The sequence below is a fragment of the Heliangelus exortis genome, chromosome 20, assembly GCF_036169615.1.
Source record: "Heliangelus exortis chromosome 20, bHelExo1.hap1, whole genome shotgun sequence".
NCBI lineage: Eukaryota > Metazoa > Chordata > Aves > Apodiformes > Trochilidae > Heliangelus > Heliangelus exortis.
This window is the reverse complement of record NC_092441.1, coordinates 9,555,005-9,575,765: the sequence shown is the minus strand read 5'-3', so window position 1 is coordinate 9,575,765 and position 20,761 is coordinate 9,555,005. Positions and strand designations below refer to the sequence as shown.

The 20,761-nt window shown below is 53.9% G+C and overlaps 1 protein-coding gene across 6 annotated transcripts in view; it reads left to right on the top strand.

Moving 5' to 3' along the window:
* The window catches only part of LOC139805752 (uncharacterized), a 335,505-nt gene that overhangs the window by 38,789 nt on the left and 275,955 nt on the right, over window positions 1-20,761 (top strand). The gene's annotated exons all lie outside the window — the stretch shown is intronic.

The following is a 20,761-nucleotide window of genomic DNA, read 5'->3' as shown; positions in this document are numbered from 1 at the left end:
TCTTTTCCTTCTTTGATTAAAAGGGCACTTTTATTTTTCCAACGGAGGTGCCCTCTCCCGGAGCGCTGCCCACGCCGTGTCACTCAAGCGGCCGAACCCTGGCACGACGGCGCGGTCCCCTCCTCGGCGAGCCCCGAGGGGACGGGGGACTGCCCGGGCAGCGGCGAGCTCCAGGCCGGCCTCCGCCCCCTCCCCTCCGCCCGCCCCTCTCCCCGCTTTGAATTCCTTGCCACCGAGCTGAATAAAAGTGGTTGTTGTAAATTGAATTAGTGCCTGATTAATCTGCTCCCGGGCCTGCTAGCCCAGCGGGGCGTCTTTGGCAATGCAACCGCCTTCCCTGCAGGGCAGCGGGGCTCCGCAGCCTCCCTGCCCCCATCGCCCCCCCTTCCCTCGGACCCCCCCCCACCTCCTCCTGCTTCCCCCCTAAACCCCACCGCTGCCCGGATTTGTTAACTCTTCCCCGGGAAACAGCCCCTTCGTCCTGCTCCGGACTTGCCTGCTGCTTCTTTGCCGCATGAAGGGGATGGGTGCACGGGGATGCATCGGGTCGGGACTGGGGTGGTCCCAGTTCACTGGTCCCACCGGAGCCGCCCAGGGATGCAGCCTGGCACTGCCGGCTCACACACACGCACTGTCCCGCTCCATCCCAGCCCCGCAGAGATTTTTTTTTCCTCTCTCTTGAATTTCAGCCCGATTTTCAGGACTTTTCCGGTGATGTCGCCCAGCTTTGGAGGAGGGGGGGGATTTCTTTAAAATCCGGGAGGGTTTTTAAACGGCAACCCCCGGCCCCCCCATCACACTCTGGTCTTTACCGTCTTGCAGGAAAAAAAACAAAAAAACAAAAAAACAAACAAACAAAAAAAAAAATTCCGGGGAAGTGGGTGTTCTAGGAAAACCTGACCCACGCTAAATTCCCCCCAGAAACTCGAGGTGCTGCTTAATCTCATTAGCAGGGTGTTAATTTAACAACCACCCGTGCTGCCCGTCGGCCGGGACGAGGGCTGTGGCTCTCGCCTCCCTCCTGCTCATCTCTCCGGGTTTATTCGGTGTTTCCCAACCCCCGGGGTTTGTAATGGTTCTTGCGGTCATTAACGTGATTTACTGAGGCTTTCCTCTAATTACTTCGCCCTCCAGCTATTAAATGCATGTAAGCAACTCGGCGGGGACCGAGGTGCAGCTCCCCGGGACCCGGACCGTAATCTGTCTGGACCCTCCGGGGCCTGGAGCCGTACCGGGAGGATGGAGCAGGGGGGTGCTCGGGGGACCAGGCTGTGCCCCTCATCCCGGCTCGGCCCCCCACTTCGGATTTGAATTTCCGATCATTAAACACCAGCTAGCCTCGGCCCTGTCCTGGCTGGGGTGTGTGTGGGGGGGGGGGCAAAAGGCTTCTCGTCAGCTCCAGCCGCGGTGAGACCCGGCTGCGTTCTTGCTCCTCCAGGGAGCGGAGCATCTCCTGTACCTCCGGTGCATGCAACGGGACCGGGACCGGCTGAGGTGCGGGCCCAGGGCTGAGGGACTTCGAGGCACGGCCGGTCCAGGGCAAAGCGGAGGGGCCCTTTCCCCTCGAGCTTGGCGGCAGCGAAGCCCCGATGAAGGAGAGGAGGAGGAGGGCTTTATTTCAGCCCCACTGGGGGCAGCCGGGGAAAGGCGGCCCCGGCGCTCGGAACCTGTTTTAAAAGTCAAATCGTTTCGGGTGCCGGAGCTCGTCCACCTCCCCGGGAACAAAGCGTTGCTCCGGGCCCACCTCCCCCTGCCATCGCCCGGCCTCGGGTTTTGGAGAAGGGAGGGGGGGAAAACACAACCAGATCTTCCCCTCCTCAAATATCTGGGGGCCGTCCCCCCGGCGGGGACCGGGAGCGGCTGGAAAAGCAGAGAAGACCCGGGTTGAAATAATCAGGAGCGATTTATTCCCCTGGAGTGACAGTTCTTTTGAGCAGTTGCCGAATGGCAGTTTCTGTCTTTCTGAAAGCTTTTCTTCCAGATTCTGTTCAGATTAGGCTGGGGAGATGAATGAGGCCATTATCCAGCCCAGTAGCTATTCTGAAATGCCAAATTAATTACCAAGGGCTAAATCAAGGCGATGGGGGCTGGAGGGGAAGGGATGGGGACTGCGAGGGGAGGGGGGGGGGCGGTGGTTTGAGGTGTGAAAATATCTCTGCTATCTTTTAAACCCCAGCGCCGGGGCTGGCCCGGGGATGTCCCCCCTACGCCTCACTTCGCAGGTGCGGGGGGCAGCGGCCGAGGCCACCCCACGGGGTCCCGCTCCTGCTCCCCCCTCCTCGGCCTCGGCACGGCCCCGCCGGCTGCCTCATTTCTTAATCTTCGGAGGTGTGAGGAGCACCGAGAGCGCCGGGCCGGCCGGGCTGCGGACAGGGCTGAACCGCAGCCGGTGCCGGTGTTGGACCCGGTGCCGCTCGGATGCTTCTGGGATGCCTTCGGGCGGCCCCGGCGGGGCTCCCCGCTACCTTCTCCTGGGGCTGAGGAGGGGGCAGCCCGGCTTCCCTCCTCCCGAACACCACCCCGGGGCTCTCCCCACTTCTACTGCGGAGCTTTGCCATCGGCTGGGCCGGCGCGGAGGGAGCCCGGAGGATTCACAATTCCCTGAGCTCCGAAGGGCCGGTTCGGGGATACAAAAAGTGATCAAGCTTCTTGGTGGCTTTTGTGATGCGAGAAGGGGAAGGAGGAGGGAGAGGAGTGTGTGTTGTGCGTGCAGGGATGCTGTTCCAAAACTTCCCGGTGCACAGGCATACCTGGCGTGGCTCCCATTGCCTGGTTGGGGTGGTAAAAAAAAAACCCTGGATAGAGGGAGGAGAAGGGAAAAAGACTGGTCAGTGTACCGTGTCACCCGTCCTATTCCTCCAGCCCGCCCTGGTCTTTGCAGGGATGTGGGGAAGTTCAGTGATTTCACTCCAAGATGCGGGGGAAGGCTCCAGGGAGCGGGGCTGACTCCCCAGGATGTCCCGAGGAGTTAGGCAAAAAAGCACCGCTGGCTCTTCCCGGGCTGGTGTCTCTCTGCCAGCACACATCACAACTTTTGCACATGACATTTAGTCCCCCACCCTAAAGCTCTTTGGCTCTCGGCGGGCAGTTATTGTTATTATTGTTGCTCTAATGTTTACGCTTTGCTTCCAAGCAAAGTGTAATTTGTGCATAAGCCCTTGATCGCTTTGTAGATCCCTGCCCAGTAATCCTTTTTTTTTTTTTTTTCCCTCTTCAGTTCTCAGGAAAACACACCTCTGGCTCCTCTACTTTATGGAAAAAAACGCGCAAATTTCGTGCAAAAAAGAATTTTAAAAATCTTCGGGGAATAGAGGGTAGAGCCTATCAGGTTTTAGTGGGGTAGGGATGGGTGTGTGGCTGATGTTAAATCGTCTGCCCATGGCCAGTGTCATCCCGGCTCAGGCTGCCCAAACCATGGGCAGAACTGGCAGCAGTGAGAGCAGAGCTCAGGGAGGCTTTTCCTGCAAAGTCCTTGCAAAGGAGGAATAAGCGAGGAGGAGATTTCCCAGGGGCTGAGAAGTGGGCTGTAGAAGGAATCAAGCCTTTAATGTAAATTGGCCGTGGCTGGCAGAGCCCACTGAACACTGGGCTATTCAGCATCTCTGTGAACCTCTAATGATCAGCTCCGTTTGCAATTATACACCCAGAATTGCCACCAAGTGAGATAAGCCTCTGGAATACTATATTTTCTCTTGTAAAATGTTTTCTTTAGGGCAGGCAGGCTAGAAAGCTCTGTGTGTAATATTTGATTTATTTTGAGCAGCCCAGTGTGACACACAGCAGCCTGGAGAGGTCCCAGCTGTACCAAACAGGTACCCAAATGGGTCCCCACTGCTGGGGACACACAGGTGGCCTCAGCCACTGCAGAGACCTACAGCAGTGCAGGTACCAAATGTACCCAAGAAAACAGAGGCCTTCCTTGATGGTAAAATTGTTAAACCCTGTGATTTATTTCTGTGCTTCTCTGCAGGAACAATGGTGCAATCTGGATGGGTGCAGAGGGAGGAGAACAAAAACTAAAGAAGTTTTAGCCTGGAAAATGCTGCAAATTCTGGACACTGGACATGGTATCATCGTGGGTGAAAACATGGATGGGAGATGGACTACCCCAGAGATACACATGGACTCTCCAGACTTGTATTGCTCAGCCACCCCAAAGGCTACCCTTCATTTTCAAGCTATTTCCAAGGTAAATTATTTTTCTGAGCAATATATTACCATGGGTGGGACAAGAGGAGCACAGTGACCTGACAGCAATGTTCTCAGCTCAGTGGGAAAAAAAAAAAAAGGGAACTGGGAGCTCAATCTGCTGGGAACACCCCAGCACAGCTGCTGAATTGATGGAGGCCTGGCAGGACCACCTGCACCTGTGGAGGGAATAAACCTTTCATTTTTATGAGAATAACAGTGTAACCCCAATTTAATGGATCTGGAGGACTGCACCAGGCTGATCTGGGAGATGTGGGATGAAAAAAAATCAGGTTTTTGCTTGGAGGAAGCCGAATCTTGCACAAACTTTGCTAGGGATCTGCATGGGGAGGAGGAGATGGGGACATCTGATTTATTAAGTAAAATTTGTCATCCATAGAGACTTCTGCTGAGTTTGTGGGGCTGGGGGAAGGCACGGGGCAGTAAACTGTAGAACAAAAAAATGAGCAGTGTTTGTCCTGCACATTGTGCAGCAGAAGCCATCTGCAGAGCTTCTTATGAGATGCTCCAAGCACCCACCTGGATCTCGGGGGATCTGGGAGCAAGTCCACCCTTTGCAAAGAACTATTTCTTTTAGGATTATCTTATATCAAGTATTTGTGGGCCTGACTTACAGAGGATGTCAGAGCAATTCCCAGATCAGAGCCTGCTGTCCCTGCAGACAGATGTGTCCCTGAGGACCCCAGGCTTTGAACCCACCTAAGAAGCCAGCTCAGCTCCACCTTAAGGCTGTTTGGGACTCCTGGTGAGCATCCTTACCCCAAAGCATCCATCTCCACACACCACATTTTGTATGGGCTTTAGAATTTCCACTCCATCTGCCCCTCAGCTCCCCATGAGAGGAGGTTTTGAGGATTGCTGATGTCCCAGTCTGTGCTCTTTTTGAGATGCTCCAGGTTTTGGTGATCCTGCCCCTCCTGCTCTCCTTTGTGGGTAAATGGCAGCAAACTGAGAATTCGGTGGGCTCCTTGGGTGCAGTTTGTCCTCCATGGCCATCAATCATCCTGGGCAGCTTTTGTTGGGTATTATTATTATTATTATTATTATTATTATTATTATTATTATTTCTACTTTTTCTCGCAAGTGCTGCAGCTCTGCAGGGAGCAAAGAAAAGTTGTTTTTCTTCCTGCAGAGGAGAAGCAGAACCAAGGGCTGAGCCCTTTCCCTGCCTGGCCAGCAGCTTGAAGGGGTCCTAGGTACCACGAGCTGCCTGCTATTAATTCAGAAGGAAACCAGTATTGATTCAGAAGCATCTGCCCCTGGGCTCTCTTTGGGGAAGGTGACAGCAGAGTCCTTTTCCCTTGAGTTTAGACCTTACAAAACAAATCGAGTCTTCTACTTGCTCTTTGGACCAGCTTCTGCAAAAACTGAAACACAAAGTTCCTGGTGCCAGGGAACCCCAGATGGAGAAGGAAACCAGGCCCTGTTTTGGAAGTGGCCAAAAACTTCCCCAAAGCAAAGAGAGAACAGGCAGGGCAGTGAAAGCACAGCCTGGACAGGGGCAGGGACACATCAGGGAGAGAGGTCCCTTTAAAATAACTCATGTTCTTCTGAAATAACAGACTGGGGCAGCCCCCCCTGGTACAGGAACGTTTGCTGGCCACCAGGAACACCCTTGCCATCACCCAGTGTGGGAACTGCTTTGTGTCTGGCAGAACAAGCAGCCCATGTAGAGACTTTTTACCATTTGGGAGAACCCAGGATCCAAACTTTCTCCATGACCCGTGAAAGCCTTGGGAGCTGAAATGCTGATCATCTCACTGGGAATTTTCCTCCCTGCTGATTCCAAACAGAAAATCATGAAAATCCATGAAAAAGGGAATTTGATCTTCCTAAGCTGGTGGGAAGGGAAAGGTGGGACCTGGGCAGAGCTGCACGGGGAGAGAGAGGGTAAGTGCTGGAGGTTGGGACCAGGGCAGGCAGGACCAGCTGCATTTCAGCTACCTGAGGAGCAGGATTATTGAAATGTGGGTCCCCAGAGCTTCTGAATTCCCACCACTCAGAAACAATCTTTGCCAAATAATTAACTCTTCTCTAGCATTTGCTTTACAGTGATGAGCGAGCTCATGGGGCTCAGCTCCGTGGCAGTCCTGGGGCAGGCTCTGGGGAGACAAAGTGGGTGTTTTGTTGCTTTCTTTGTTTAAAAATAATAATAATTAAAAAAATATTCCAGAAAGCACCTTGTTCCCTTAGGGAAGAAGTGAGGGATCTGCAGGGACTGAGCCAGCATGGCTCAGTTTATCCATGGGTCTGGGCAAAGAGGATCATTCAAATAGGCATCCAAGTTTTGGGTGGAAGCAGAGTGTCCTCATGACATGGGACAGGGCAAGGAGAGTGTTGGGTGCCTTCCTGGCACCCCCAACTCACCTTTGCAAGGGGAAGTTGCCAAGACCCTGCCCAGCCCTGGGTGAAATCATGTCACCCTGGCAGGACCTCAGGAAACCTGTTTCTCAGGAGCCTTACCCAGAGCCTTTTGAAGCATTTGGTCTCTTTTTGGCAGCTGTCCTAACCTAATTATAATTAAGTATGTATTAAGCTGGGATGAAGTGGCCTTTGAGTGGCTATAACCTTTTAATAGGGGAACTTGTGGTTAGGCAGCAGGAGCAGGGCTCTGCCTGGGCAGAGAGACCTCATGTGAGCCCTGGACAAGGAGTGGTGAGGAGGGGTCCAAAAGTTCTATGGGAGGAACCATCCTGTGTGTCCCTCCTGAGGACATGGAGCTCTGTCCCCTCTCTGCCCTGGGGTGGGGTACACAGAGACCCCAACCCCTGGGCTGCCCACCCCAGCTCTGGGACAGAGCTCTGGAGTCACAGCTGGGGACTGCCTCCACACTTCCAGCATGATCATAGAATCATGGAATGGTTTGGGTTGGAAGGGACCCTAAAGATCACCCAGTGCCCCCCCTGCCATGGTCAGGGACACCTCCCCCAGCCCAGGGTGCTCCAAGCTCCATCCAACCTGGGCTGGGACACTGCCAGGGATGGGGCAGCCACAGCTTCTCTGGGCAACCAGGGGCTCAGCACCCTCACAGGATAGAATTTTTTCCTTGTGTTTAACTTAATGCCATTGATCAGGGTCAATAATTAGAGCTGTGCCCATCTCAGTGCTGGGGATGGGGGGCAGGATGCCTCTGAGCCAGCAGAGCCAACAAGAGACCAGGTCTCCATCCCAGAGATTTGCCATCTACACTGGGGTGAGAGAAACCCTACAAACATCATTTTCTCCTCACCAATGCTCTGGGCAGATGATCCAGATACCAACAGAAGAGGATGCGTTTGTCACCTGGATTGATGGCTCTGACACAGCTGAACAGGGTGAGTGTCCCTCTCCAGCTTGTCCTAAGGTGCATCTGCAGGGAGTGGATTTTATGATTTAAAACAAAAAAGAAAAAAAGGGAAGGGAAGGGAAGGGAAGGGAAGGGAAGGGAAGGGAAGGGAAGGGAAGGGAAGGGAAGGGAAGGGAAGGGAAGGAAAGGAAAGGAAAGGAAAGGAAAGGAAAGGAAAGGAAAGGAAAGGAAAGGAAAGGAAAGGAAAGGAAAGGAAAGGAAAGGAAAGGAAAGGAAAGGAAAGGAAAGGAAAGGAAAGGAAAGGAAAGGAAAGGAAAGGAAAGGAAAGGAAAGGAAAGGAAAGGAAAGGAAAGGAAAGGAAAGGAAAGGAAAGGAAAGGAAAGGGAAAGGAAAGGGAAAGGGAAAGGGAAAGGAAAAGGAAAAAGGAAAGGAAAAGGAAAAGGAAAGAAAAGAAAAGGAAAGAAAAAAGAAAAGAAAAGAAAAGAAAAGAAAAGGAAAGGAAAGGAAAGGAAAGGAAAGGAAAGGAAAGGAAAGGAAAGGAAAGGAAAGGAAAGGAAAGGAAAGGAAAGGAAAGGAAAGGAAAGGAAAGGAAAGGAAAGGAAAGGAAAAGAAAAGAAAAGAAAAGAAAAGAAAAGAAAAGAAAAGAAAAGAAAAGAAAAGAAAAGAAAAGAAAAGAAAAGAAAAGAAAAGAAAAGAAAAGAAAAGAAAAGAAAAGAAAAGAAAAGAAAAGAAAAGAAAAGAAAAGAAAAGAAAAGAAAGATAAGAAAAGAAAAGAAAAGAAAAGAAAAGAAAAGAAAAGAAAAGAAAAGAAAAGAAAAGAAAAGAAAAGAAAAGAAAAGAAAAGAAAAGAAAAGAAAAGAAAAGAAAAGAAAAGAAAAGAAAAGAAAAGAAAAGAAAAGAAAAGAAAAGAAAAGAAAAGAAAAGAAAAGAAAAGAAAAGAAAAGAAAAGAAAAGAAAAGAAAAGAAAAGAAAAGAAAGGAAAAGAAAAAATAAATTAACGGAAAAAGCCACCGAAGCTCACCCCGAGGCCCTGCTGCCATCTGCTGGGGCCCGAGCACCGAACCACCCGCGGCAGCCCCGGGCTGGGGACGGAGCTGGCCCGGGACTGAGGGGCCCCTCGAGGGCTCTGGGAAGGTGGGGAGAGGCCCTGTCCTTGCTGTCCTGGCTCTGGCCTCTCCTGCTGCAAAACCTTTTGGGAGCAAAACCTCTGGAGAGTCCCGACAGCATCCCAGCTGCAGAGCTTGGCTGTCCCCTGCTCCCCAGGGCCGGGACTTCCAGGAGGATTTCAGCACCGGTGTGTGGGCTCCCAGCTCCTCAGGGACTTGTGGTTTCAACCTACTGATCTGTTATGGTTTTGGTTTTTTTTTTCTTCTTCACATTAACATTGATGTTTCTCTTGTCCATCATAAAATGTGCACCCAAACTGTGCCTCTTCCTTGAGGCAACGGGGGGGACAGGGAGATGGGGACAGGAGGGGGAGTGCTGCCCCAGGATCCCGTGGCTCCTCTGGGTGTCAGGGATGGGAGCAGAGGAAGCAGCAGGGACTCCAGGCATGTGGCATCCTTCTGCTGCCTTCCCCCAGACACTGCTGATGTCTGACCAGCTTTGGTGGCTTCCCAGAAGGTTTATTCAGCCCTGTCAGGACATGGAGCAAGGCCAATTGGTTATGGCCACGTTTTCAACCTGCCGTGCACAGAGCAAGCTCTTGAATCCAAGCTTTGGCACTGGAAGGCATCAATCGCTGCTGAGGGGTTCACCAGGAGCTGGGATGTTCTGGGATGTGTTCTGGTGGAGTCTCAGAGGTGTTTGGGACAGCTGGTGCTGGGCTGAGGGTCACCATGGCCACAGCTATCATGGTACCCCCTGACTTTCACCCCCCTCACATCATCTCTCCTTTTGGATTTGTTCAACCTCGTGAAAAAAAATGATAGAATCAGGGAACCTGCTGAGTTCAAAGGGACCCATCAGGATCATCAAGTCCAACTCCTGTCCCTCAGGCACCCTCAGGATCACCCCACATGCCTGAGAGCATCATCCAAATTCTGCTTGGACTCGGGCAGGATTGGTGCTGTGACCACTGCCCTGGGGAGCTTCTTCCAGTGCTCAGCTGCCCTCTGGGTGAAAAACCTCTTCCTGATACCTCACCTGAACCTCCCCTGATTCAACTTCCTAGAAGAAGAAAAAGGCTGTCCTAGAGGAAGGCTCAGGGGACATCTTGGTGCCATGTTGCAGTATTTAAAGGGTGGCTACAAAGGAGATGGAGGCTCCCTTTGCACAGAGAGAAACCTGGAAAAGATGAGGAGTAAGGGGAACACTTTAAACCTGGGCAGATTCTGATTGGACACAGGAGGAAAAAGTTTTCACAACGAGGATAATCAGCCACTGGCATAATCTCCTCAGGGAAGCGGGGTATTCCCCAAAGCTGGAGAATTTTAGGATTTGTCTGGACAGGGTGCTGGGCCATCTTGTGCAGGCTATGGTTTCACCAAGAAAGCTTGAACCGGGTGATCCTTGAGCTCTCTTCCAAGCTGGTATTCCATGATTCTCCTCCGGGGTGGCCTCAGGAATGCTGCCCTCCCTGGGGAGATGCTTTCCAGGGGTGCACGGCCCAGCGGGGCTCAGCCAGGAACGACCGAGCTGCCCGCGGTGCTCAGCCCCATCCATCACTGCAGTTCTCCGGCAGGACACAGGGTGGAAACCTCAGCCCACGGGAAAGCTGCTTCCAGCTCCGGCTGCTTCCCGGGGTTCTGCCTCCTGATGGTGCCGGGGGCTGATCCAGAGCTGGAGCCACCCTGCTGCAAAGCCCTGGGGAAACTGAGGCGGGGAAGAAAGCTTCGAAATGTGAAGAACGGGGGATTCCGAGTTCATAGAATCCTAGAATGGGCTGGGTTGGAAGGGACCTTAAAGATCACCCAGTGCCACCCCTGCCACGGGCAGGGACACCTCCCACAGCCCAGGGTGCTCCAAGCCCCATCCAACCTGGGCTGGGACACAGGCAACCACAGCTTCTCTGGGCAACCTGGGCCAGGGGCTCAGCACCCTGACCCCAAAGAATTGCTTCCTAATGTCTCATCTCCCCTCTTTGACTTTAAAGCCATTCCCCCTCATCCCATCATTCCAGGCTCTTGTTCAAAGTTTCGAAGTTTCTCCCCAGCTTTCCTGAAGCCCTTTTGGGTCCTTGAAGGTGCCCTGAGGCTGCTTCAGGAGAAAGGGTTTCAGGCAGTGTGGGGACCAGGCCAGCTCTCTGCATGCAAGGGGACTTTTTGCAGCAGCATCTTTGCCTCAGGGGGTCCCTGAGTGAAGCAGAGAGGCAGCAGCTGAGCAGCTTTGCCTGCTGAAGCCAACTCTTGTTCAAACAGGTAAACGCCCCCCGAGCTGAGAGAGGGGAGGAGGAGAGATGGTGCCAACCAACCCCCACCTGGGGGCTGGGGCTGAACCTGAGCAGGGTGAGCAAAGGGCTGGGAAGCAGCGAGCCATGGCCCGGGGTGTGACACAGAGGATGGAGCACGATGAAGAGATCCACAGAGGCCACGGGCAGTAAGAAAAGTCAGGGGACTTATTAGCATCGGGGGGGGGCTGGTGCTGGGCAAGACTTTGGAGCTGTAAGGCCAGGGTGCTGCCCCACTGCTGGGGACAGGAGCAGGAGCAGAGTCTCTGCCAGGGATGGCCACGTCCCCTGTGCATCCCTAGGGGTGGTTCCTTGCAGCCCAGCTGAATCCCCTCTGTTTCCAGCCCTGATTCTGTACCCTTTTCCTTATCCTTCTCTGTTTTTCCTGTAGGAAAAGAGCATCCCATCCTCTTCCACAGCTCTGCCTCACCCACTGCCAGCTCCAAACAGGGCCCTAGGAAGAGGCCATGTGTACACCAAGACCCAGATGGCTTGGCCACCCAAACCACAGCGTGGTGTGGCCATGGGGGCAGGAGCAGTGCCTGGCTCCTTCTTTTAAAATTTCCACTCAAATTGTTAATACTAGAGTGGGAAAAATGTTTTTACTGCATCCAAGTTGAACCCAGGCTTTCACCTGTCTTGCTCCTCCCTGTGATGGGTATGGATGGGTTCCAGTAAGCATCCACGTGGCTTTGAGCATGTAAAAATCAGATGAAAGTAGAAATGGACCCAAGATCTGCAGGATGGATCAGCCAAAGTGAGAGCTGCTGCATCACAGATGGGAAACTGAGGCACAGAGAGCTGAGTGACCTCCTTGTATCCCCCAGGGCATCAGTGGCAGCACAGGGAGGTGAGCCATGATCTCCCAAGACCAGGATCAGACTTTCTCTTGGAAGAAAGCACCTGAGAAGGAAAGTAGAAGAGAGCCAGGAGTTAGCAGGGGTTTGTTCCAGGCAGCCCAAGCCCTTGCCCAGGACAGGAGGAAAAAAAAGTGCAGCCCAGACAAGAGTTCACCTGCTGGAAGTGTGACAGCTCTGGAGCCCTTCCACCACCTGGGAAACCTTCAACACTTCACCAGATTGGGTCATTTAAGGTCATAGTTTCACCTCCTACATGAGAGGTAGAAGGGGAACATCTGGGGTCAGATCTAGTCCATTTTCGTTTCTCTAAGGGTCAGACTCAGGTGGTGCTGAGCAAACTCTCAGTGCCCTGTGAGCTGCATCCAAGAAACGAAACTCACAAGTTGTGGGGGGAATCAGTGAGAAAAGTGGGTTCCCTTTTCAGGTGGATTTGGCTTCCCCTTTCCTCGGGAGCTGTGCAGACAGTGAGGAGAGGCCACACACCTGTGGAATTCCATCTTTCCGTGGGCATTGGGAGAAGGAGGGAACAACCACCCTTGGGAGAAGGAGGGAACAACCACCCCTAGCCCCATGGTGCTGAGCCTCTGCGGCTACCACAGCAGTGCTTGGAGACCTTGGGACAGAATGAGCCACCCTGAGCTTGGTCTGTAACCCCCCCTGAGCTAAAGCCATCCCTGTGGAGGACGTGGAGATGGAGAGCAGGAGGTTGTGAGCCCTCCAGCAAGGAGTTTTACCACTGACTTTTTTTTCTGCCTGGATTTTCAAGCAATTTTGTCAGGAGGGCATTCCCAAGTCAGCAAAGTACTCTGACTGATGGACACCCCACTCTGAACAATGTTCTGATGTTTTTGACCTAGAAATATTGTATTCTACACAGAAATCTGTATCATGAGATTTGAGACAGGACAACTCAGTTCCAGGTATTTCTCACAGAAATCTGAAGATGTTCCACTCTGCTTGGTCTTACTCAGCAGCTTGTTGTTGATTTGGGAAAATGTGCTACAAATACAAGTTTTAGAGCTGTGCTGAGTAGAGATGAACGAGACCTTGACTTGGTTGGACATTAGAAAGAATTTCTTTACAGAGAGGGTGCTCAGCCATTGGAATGGGCTGCCCAGGGAAGGGGTGGATTCTCCATCCCTGGAGATATTTCAAAAGAGCCTGGATGTGGCACTCAGTGCCATGGGCTGGGAACCACGGGGGGAGTGGATCAAGGGTTGGACTTGATGAGCTCTGAGGTCCCTTCCAACCCAGCCCATTCTATGATTCTATGACTGTGATGAGTTCCTGAGCATCTCTGAAAGTTAAGGGCAAGTCCCATTTCCAGCAGCCATCTAAGGTGCCTTTGGGCTGATTTGGAGAATGAGACACAGAAACCAGGCAAAGAAGATTTGGGTTTGGGAGTTCACATTCCTGGAAATTAAAAAGGATTTGATTGTAGCAGAGTGGCTCCTCTCATGGGGAAGGTTTCTAGTTTCACACAGTTACCTGGCACTCTGCTTGTCTCCCAGCCAAAAGTTTCCACTTTTTGCAGGAATATTTTCACTGACACCCACATACTTTCTCTCTAGCCCATGGACACAGTGGTGCAGCCACACCTCTGCTCTCAGGGTTTGCTCTTCTGCCGAGTTAGCTGGAACTCACCCTTTGGTATTTGGTTGGGTTTTTTATCTTGCCACATCAGCTGTGGAAGGACAAACAAGACCAAGTGAGCAGGAAGGCAGAGCAGTGCTGACCAAGAACCCAAAGGTCTCTGTGTTGTTAGTGTGGCCTCAGCTTCCTCCTGCTGGGCAGCTGGAGGGGAAGGAGCTGTGTGTGACCCTGATGTCACCCTGCTGGGTGGCTGGGAGGGATTTGGGGCTGCCTGGAAGGGATTTGGGGCTGCCTCTCCTGCTCTCCCTCTGGCTCCTAAAAGCCACCTGAGCTCCCTTCCTGCTGTCCTGCTGTGCCCTCAGAACGTGCCACTGGTGTCCCCAGGGTCTCCCCAGCTCAAACAAGAAAAACTCAGGGATAAAGAGGAGTGCAGCACGTCCCCCCAGGTCTTGCAGGTGTTTTCTGGAGCCCTTTCCCTAAGGTGGCTGCTGCAGCCTGGTGGCTGTCACGCTGCTGTTTGTCACTCTTGTCCCCACGAGCTGCAGCAGCCTCGGTGGGGGTGGCTGGGACACAACTCCCCGTGCTCCTCTGCTTCCTTCCGCCAGCACCAAGCCCTGAGCCACCACTTTTGGTGACTTCCTCAGGCTGCAGCACGCTCTGAGGAGCAAAACAAGCAGCTGGCAGGACACCAGGTGTGGAGAGCCCGGGACAGGAGGGGACAAGCTGCAACTCTGATGCCTGGAGAAGTTTGGCCTCTGCAGATTTAGTCCCTCTGTCATGTCCTGGTTCTACTGGGTCCTGAAAATAGCCCTGAATAGACCTGAATAGACCTGAAAAGCTCAGTTTGAAACCAGGAGGTGGGAAGGGGGCAGAAGGGATGGGAAAGATCAGATTGGCATCCCAAAAAACTGAAGCCAGGCTTTGAAGCTTGGGTGAGAGGAACTTGTGGCACGAATCCTGCTCCACTTGAATATTTGGCTATTTTGCAGAGCAGAGCCTCGGGGCAGGTGGCACCATGACACAGACACCAGACTTCCCCCTTCCTGCTCTTTTTGCTGCTGGAGAATTTCTTCTGAATTGCTGGTGGCCACTCAGCTGGTGAAGGTGAAGCCCATGCAGGAGGGTGCAGGGCCATGTCCGGGGGCTGCAGCTGGAGAAGGGGACAGCAGGGCACTGGTGTCCCAGGTGGTTTGCAGGGCAGGTGCTTGCCTCGATGGGTCACCAACAAAAGGGGACTTTGGCTCTGACCATGTTTGATTTTACATTATTATTTTTAAGTTCACTGGAATCTCACAGTGAAACCCAAAGTTATTTTGGCCCCTGAGCAGTTTTCGAGTCTAAAAGCATCCGGAGCAGTGGTCACTGTCTGAAAAAAATGAAACCCACAAATAAACCCAAAGCCAGGTTTTTCCCATGATATCAGCTGGGCTGGAGCTGGCTGTAAGCCCTGTCTGGCAGATGGGCCAGCAGGAAGGCAAAGGGTGCTGCCCAAGGTGGTCCAGCCCTTTCTCAGTGGCAATCCCAAAGGCAGCAGGAGAGGGACATTCCCAGGTGCCATCTGAGCAGAAACCAGCAGCATGTCCTCAGCCTGGTGTCACCCAGCCTGAGCTGTGGGTGGCTTTGTGCTGCTGGGGACGTGCTCTGCTCTGGCAGCAGAGCTGGGGTAAAAGGCTGTGGAGGGAGGGAAGGAAAAGAAACTCCCATGGTATGTAGGATGGAGGCATGGAAGGAGGGAGAGAGGGATGGGGGAATGGAGAGGTGGATGGTGGAGGGAGGGACAGACGGATGAATGGAGGGAAGGATGGAGTGGTGGAGGGAGGGTTGGGAAGGTGCATGGATGGAGGGAAAGAAGGGGAGATTGTTGGAGCACGGTGGCATGGATGGGAGGTGGATGGATAGAAGAATGGAAGGGTGGATGAACAGGCAAATGGCAGAACAGCAGGAAGGATGGATGGATGGATGGATGGATGGATGGATGGATGGATGGAGGGATGGAGGGAAGGAGGGAAGGAGGGATGGAGGGAGGGAGGGAGGGATGGATGGATGGATGGATGGATGGATGGATGGATGGAGGGAGGGATGGAGAGAGGGAGAGATGGAGGGATGGATGGAGGGAGGGAGGGGTGGAGAGGTGGATGGCTGGAGGGATGGATGGATGGATGGATGGATGGATGGATGGAGTGAGTGAGTCATGGACAAATGGACAAAAAGACAAGTGAAGAATAGAAGGGGAAGTGTGGGTGTGGGTGGGCATGGGTGTCAGGATGGATGGAGGGGTGGGTGAGGGGATGGATAGCTGGATAAGTGACAGGTGCAAGCGAGGGAAGAAAGGATGTATGGAGGGATGGAGGGATGGAGGGAGGGTGAGAGGGATGGATGGATGGATGGATGGATGGATGGATGGATGGATGGATGGATGGATGGATGGATGGATGGATGGATGGATGGAGGGATGGAGGGATGCAGAGAGGAGCCGCGAAAGGGTGGAGGGCAGGTGTGGCGGGCTGGTGGCGGGGCGGGGATGGCAGGGGGTGGAGGGGCCGGTCGGCTCACTCGTAGGGGCGGGACCCTCCGCAGCCCCGCCCGCCCGCTCACCCGGTGCCTCCGCCGGGAGCGGGGCCGAGCTCAGCGCGGCGTGGAGCCCGTCGGGGAGTCCGAGGATGGGCTGGGAGTGCCGGGGGCTGCCGCCAGCCAGGTGGGATGAACCGCGGGGCCGGGGGGTGTGGGGAGACCCCAGGAGCCGAGGGACACCGTGTAGCCGGGCGGCGGGGACACCCGGTGTACCCGGGACGCTCTGTGTTACTGTACACCTGGGGGGCGAGCTGCGTGTTCCTTATAACCGGGGTGTCCGTGTAACCGAGGAACCCGTGCGCACAGTGGGCAGGGAGGGCCGTGTACTGGGAGGACACTGTGCCAGTGGGGGCTGTGTGATTGTTTTTGGGGGGAATATGTACTTATAAACGGGGTGCCTAAGAGCAAGAGGGGGAAAGAAGCCGGTGTGATGGGGGGGTGGTCCCATGTAGCTGGGGACTTCCACTTAAACCCACCAGGGGGTGTCACCATCCCCCAGGGGGTTGGTTTCCCTTGCAATCTTGAAAGAGGACCCCTTACAGCCCAGGATGGGTCCCCTGGCCAGGAGGAGCGGGTGTCACCCCGCGGGTGGGGACGGCCCCCCCTGCCCTGACTCATTTCTGAACTTCTTTTCCTCTGGGCCGCCCCACGGAGTTGCTGCTCGGGGCCCAGCTGTGGGGCCCTGCCCGGCCCCAGGGAACCCCCCCCGCCGTGCCTGGGTCCCCGGGAAATCCCGGGGGCTCACCAGAACCCAACTGGAGTTTTGGCAGGGCTGGGGGGGGGCATTGAGTCACCACTCCGTGTCCCTACAGCAGGAGCTCTCTTGGCTGGGCTGGGAGGACCCACGCTCACTCGTGCAACAACCTCCCCCCAAAGGATGTTTGGCTGCTTTAGGCGGTGTAAACCCTGAGGGAGGAAAAGGGTGGGCTGAGTCAAATCAGTAACCAAAGGGAGAAAAGACATTTCAGCCCTTTGTTTTCATGTTTATTAAAATCTCCCCGCTCTCACCCCAGCACCCAGTGACTTTGCTAAGGGCTTGTTGGAAGGGCTGATGTCTTGCTCCGTGCAGCAAGAGGGTGCTCAGGCTGCTGCTGAAGGGGTCGGTGCTGACCAGCTGTAATTTATTTAGTTGTTGCATTTAGATTAATTTTCTAAATCTTGCTTTGATGCAGAGCCTGCAAACTCCAGGGATACGCAGGATGTCAGTGCTTTAATACCCCTGTGTGTCGGAGGGGGTCTGGGGTCTGGGGTCTGGTTGCTTTTTTTTTTTTTTCCTCTTGTTCAAAGCAAAAACTTCAAGAGTTGCAAATTGTTTCCAAAACATGATTGCCGAGTTGTTTTGGAGCTCTGGGCGTGTCTCAAATTACAGCTTAAACCTAGAAAGATGAGAAGATAAAGAGCGGGAGCCTTGGGGTGGTGGTTGTGGTGGTGGTGACATCCCTTGGCTACTGTCAGCGACAGGTCGGGGGGGCTGAGGTGTTGGGTGGGTGTGGGGAGTGGGCTTGGGTGGATGCCCCAGGAGCCAAAGGTGCTGGCTTCAGCCTCACCACCTTCTCCTGTGGAATGGAAAGAGGGGGAGCTCCCTGGTCTGCCTCCCCCAGCCCCATGTGGCTCTGACTCTGCAGCTCCACAGCTTGGTTGGGGCAAGAGGCAAAGAGCTGAGAAGTGTTGGGAGGTGCTTGTGGAGAAGTGAGAGGCTGTAATGCCAGTGTGGTTGATTTGGGTGGGGGGGTTGGGGCTCCTCCAGCAGCCCCCATCTCTCTGGTGCTGTAGGATGGGGCAGTCCCTCCTTCCCCCGGGCAGATCAGGGCACCCCAGGCTGGGGAAAAGCAAACCGAAACTGTCCCCTTGTGCCTGTTGCTGGACTTGAAAATGAAGATGTTTTTCTCTGAGAAAGAAGAACTGAATCCAGCCGACAGCACTGTCGGAGTCACAGAACCCCCCAGCCCGTGCTGCAGCAGCCCGAGGAGCTGAGGGATGCCCAGTGCCACGGGGACCAGGCTGTGACACTCGGTGGCATGGGGACTGCAGGGGTCCTGCCCTGCTGCAGCTCACCTGGGGTAGCTTCAACTTCTCTTTTTTTTGGGGGGGTGATGGCTGAGCTGTTCCTGACATGAGAGGGCCCGCCTCTTTTTGCATTATTGTTTTGCGTGTGGAAAACTGGGTGCGAGATTTCTGGGGGCAGAGCTGCTCAGGTGAGTGCCCGGGGCTGGTTTTGAGGGATTAGAAACTCTGCAGCTCCTGCTCCCATCAGTGCTTTGCCTTCAGCAGGTGTGAAAGGGGAAGGGGGGGTATGAGGTTCCTATGCAAACTGTGCCCTCCCCTGCCCCCTGGGCATGGCACTGCAGCCCCCCAGGTCTGTGCTTGGCAGCGCTCAGCCAGGGAGGGGTTTGGGGCTGGAAATGTCCCTCCTGACTGCAGTGGAGGAGAACGTGACCTGAGGATGCAATCCAGGCTCCAGAGCTGCAGCTCAGGCTCTTTCCCTCATCCCTACAAGACTTGCCTAAGAAATTTGGTGTTGCAGCCTTACCCGTTGTGGCTGGTGGCAGTGTGGGGACATTTTGGGGGTTCAGTCCTATCTCGCCCATCTAAAACCATCATCGGGCTCGGGGGTGTCTCCAGGTGACCTCTGCGAATCACCCAAGGTTGCAGCCACCTTGGGTGGGGGTTGTTCACCTTCCCGAGAGGTGAGGTGGGTGGGATGCACCCAAGGATGCGCTGAGCAGCTCCCTGTGCCCGGAGGGGTGGGCAGGGCGGTTCTGCCCCCTTCCCTCTCTCCTTGCGGGGTGGAGCCTGGGCAGCGGCTGCAACTTCCCAGCGCCTTTCCCAGCCTGGAATCAAACAAACGAACAGAAACAAACAAAAAAAAACCCCAAACCTTTCTTTCTGTTCTCGTCTTTGGCCTCCAATTAGCACGACGGGAGAACTCGTCTCCCCCGATGATGCTCCCGTGGGACTCTCGGGGTGCTTTAATTGCAGGGTTTGCAGCGGGCAGGCTGCAGTGAGGGGGTAGTTGCTGGGATTGTGTGCCGTACGGGAACCAGAAACCGTGGCTCCTTGGCGGGGGCTTCATTAGGAAACGGGGACGTTGTTGGGAAGGGCTCTGAGGCGCGATTTTCCTAATGAAAGCCGCTGAATAGGCAGTCCTGTAATGAAGAACACGCTGGCGAGGGGTGCTGCCAATTGCTCTTCTCTCGTGTTAATCTCGGATTTCCTCCCCATTGTTTCCACTACCCTTTCGGAGAAGCTGGGAGATAAAATGCTTTTATTTTTCTTACGCCTCGTATCCTGTTTGGCAAGTGGAGGCTTCTTGTAGCATGTGCATCTGGAATACAGGAGTGGTCAGGAGTGAGCTCCTTCTGACGGCTTCATCTCCGATTTCAAGCTCTGCTACTGAATAATAGTAAAAAAGAAAAATAGAAAAAAAGAGAAAAACTTCGGGCTTGTGGTGGGATGATCCGCTGCATCGCTGGTGTGGATGCTGTGGTTTGCAGGTGTATAGCTGGAAGAGAGCTGGTTCCATCCATAGAATCATAGAGTGGTCAGGAAGGGATCTTAAAGATCATCAGAATCAGTGTGAAGGCTTCGGGGAGCAAAGGGAATGGCAGGACCAGGACATCTCTCTTATCAGGCAAGGCTGGGGACTCGGGTCTTTTTAGTCTGGAGGAAGGACCTTACCAGCACTTCTAAATACTTTACTTGTGGGTGTCAGGGGGATGGGGACAATCTTTTTTAAACCTGACCATAGGAAGTTCCATCTAAACATGAGGAGGAACTTCTTTAGTCTGGGGGTGGCAGAGAACTGGGCCAGGCTGAGGGGTGATGGAGTCTCCATCTCTGGAGACATTCATACCCCATCTGGACACCATCCTGTGCCACCTGCTCTGGGTGAGCCTGCTCTGGCAGGGGCTTGGACTGGATGCTCTCCAGAGATCCCTTCCAGCATTCTGTGATTCTGTCAATGTGGTTCATTTGGGGTTTCATGTGTGAGGCTTGGCTGTGCTTGTCTCAGATGTCCTCTTCTCACATTGCTGTATTTTACCTCAACCTGCCACATCTGAGAGCTCACCCAGGTTCATGTGGGTAAGACTGAGGCCAGATCCTGCCTGGGGTGGGTGCAAGGTCCAGTGCTCTCCCTGCACCCCATCATTCCTGTACCGGGGGGGAGAGGGCTCAGAGCTCACCCCCCAGCTGGCTGGGCAGAGAATCACAGAATCACAACTGGCTGGGTTGGAAGGGACCTCAGAGCTCATCAAGTCCAACCCTTGCTCCACTCCCCCCGTGGTTCCCAGCCCATGGCACTGAGTGCCACATCCAGGCTCTTTTGAAATATCTCCAGGGATGGAGAATCCCCCCCTTCCCTGGGCAGCCCATTCCAATGCCTGATCACCCTCTCCAGAAAGAAATTCTTTCTAATGTCCAACCTAAACCTCCCCTGGCACAACTTGAGACCAAGCCCTGCAGATGTCTTTGAGCCACCAGATGTGAGCATCACCTTTTTTTCTGAGTTAAAAGAGGAATGGGGAGATGCTGCCTGGCTGGGGAACATACTCATGTGGAGCTGTGATGTCCATGACTTGGAGCTGTTGAGGGACCCTCCCTGTGTGTAAGAGAGACAAGGACAGGGCTTGGTTTTCCCTCAGCTGTTTTTTTTTTTCATCACCCAAAGTTCCCACAGTGCTTGTGGTGAGAGCTTGGGTACTCCTAAAATGCTGCTGGTCCTGATTTTGGGGTGGATTTAAGCAAGCAGAAGCGTGGACATCCTGGCAGGAGCAGCTGATGTGATGTGGTGCTTGGGAAGGGCACAGTGGAGCATCCTCCCTTGGGCACACTGCTCCCTGAGTCTGCTCAGGT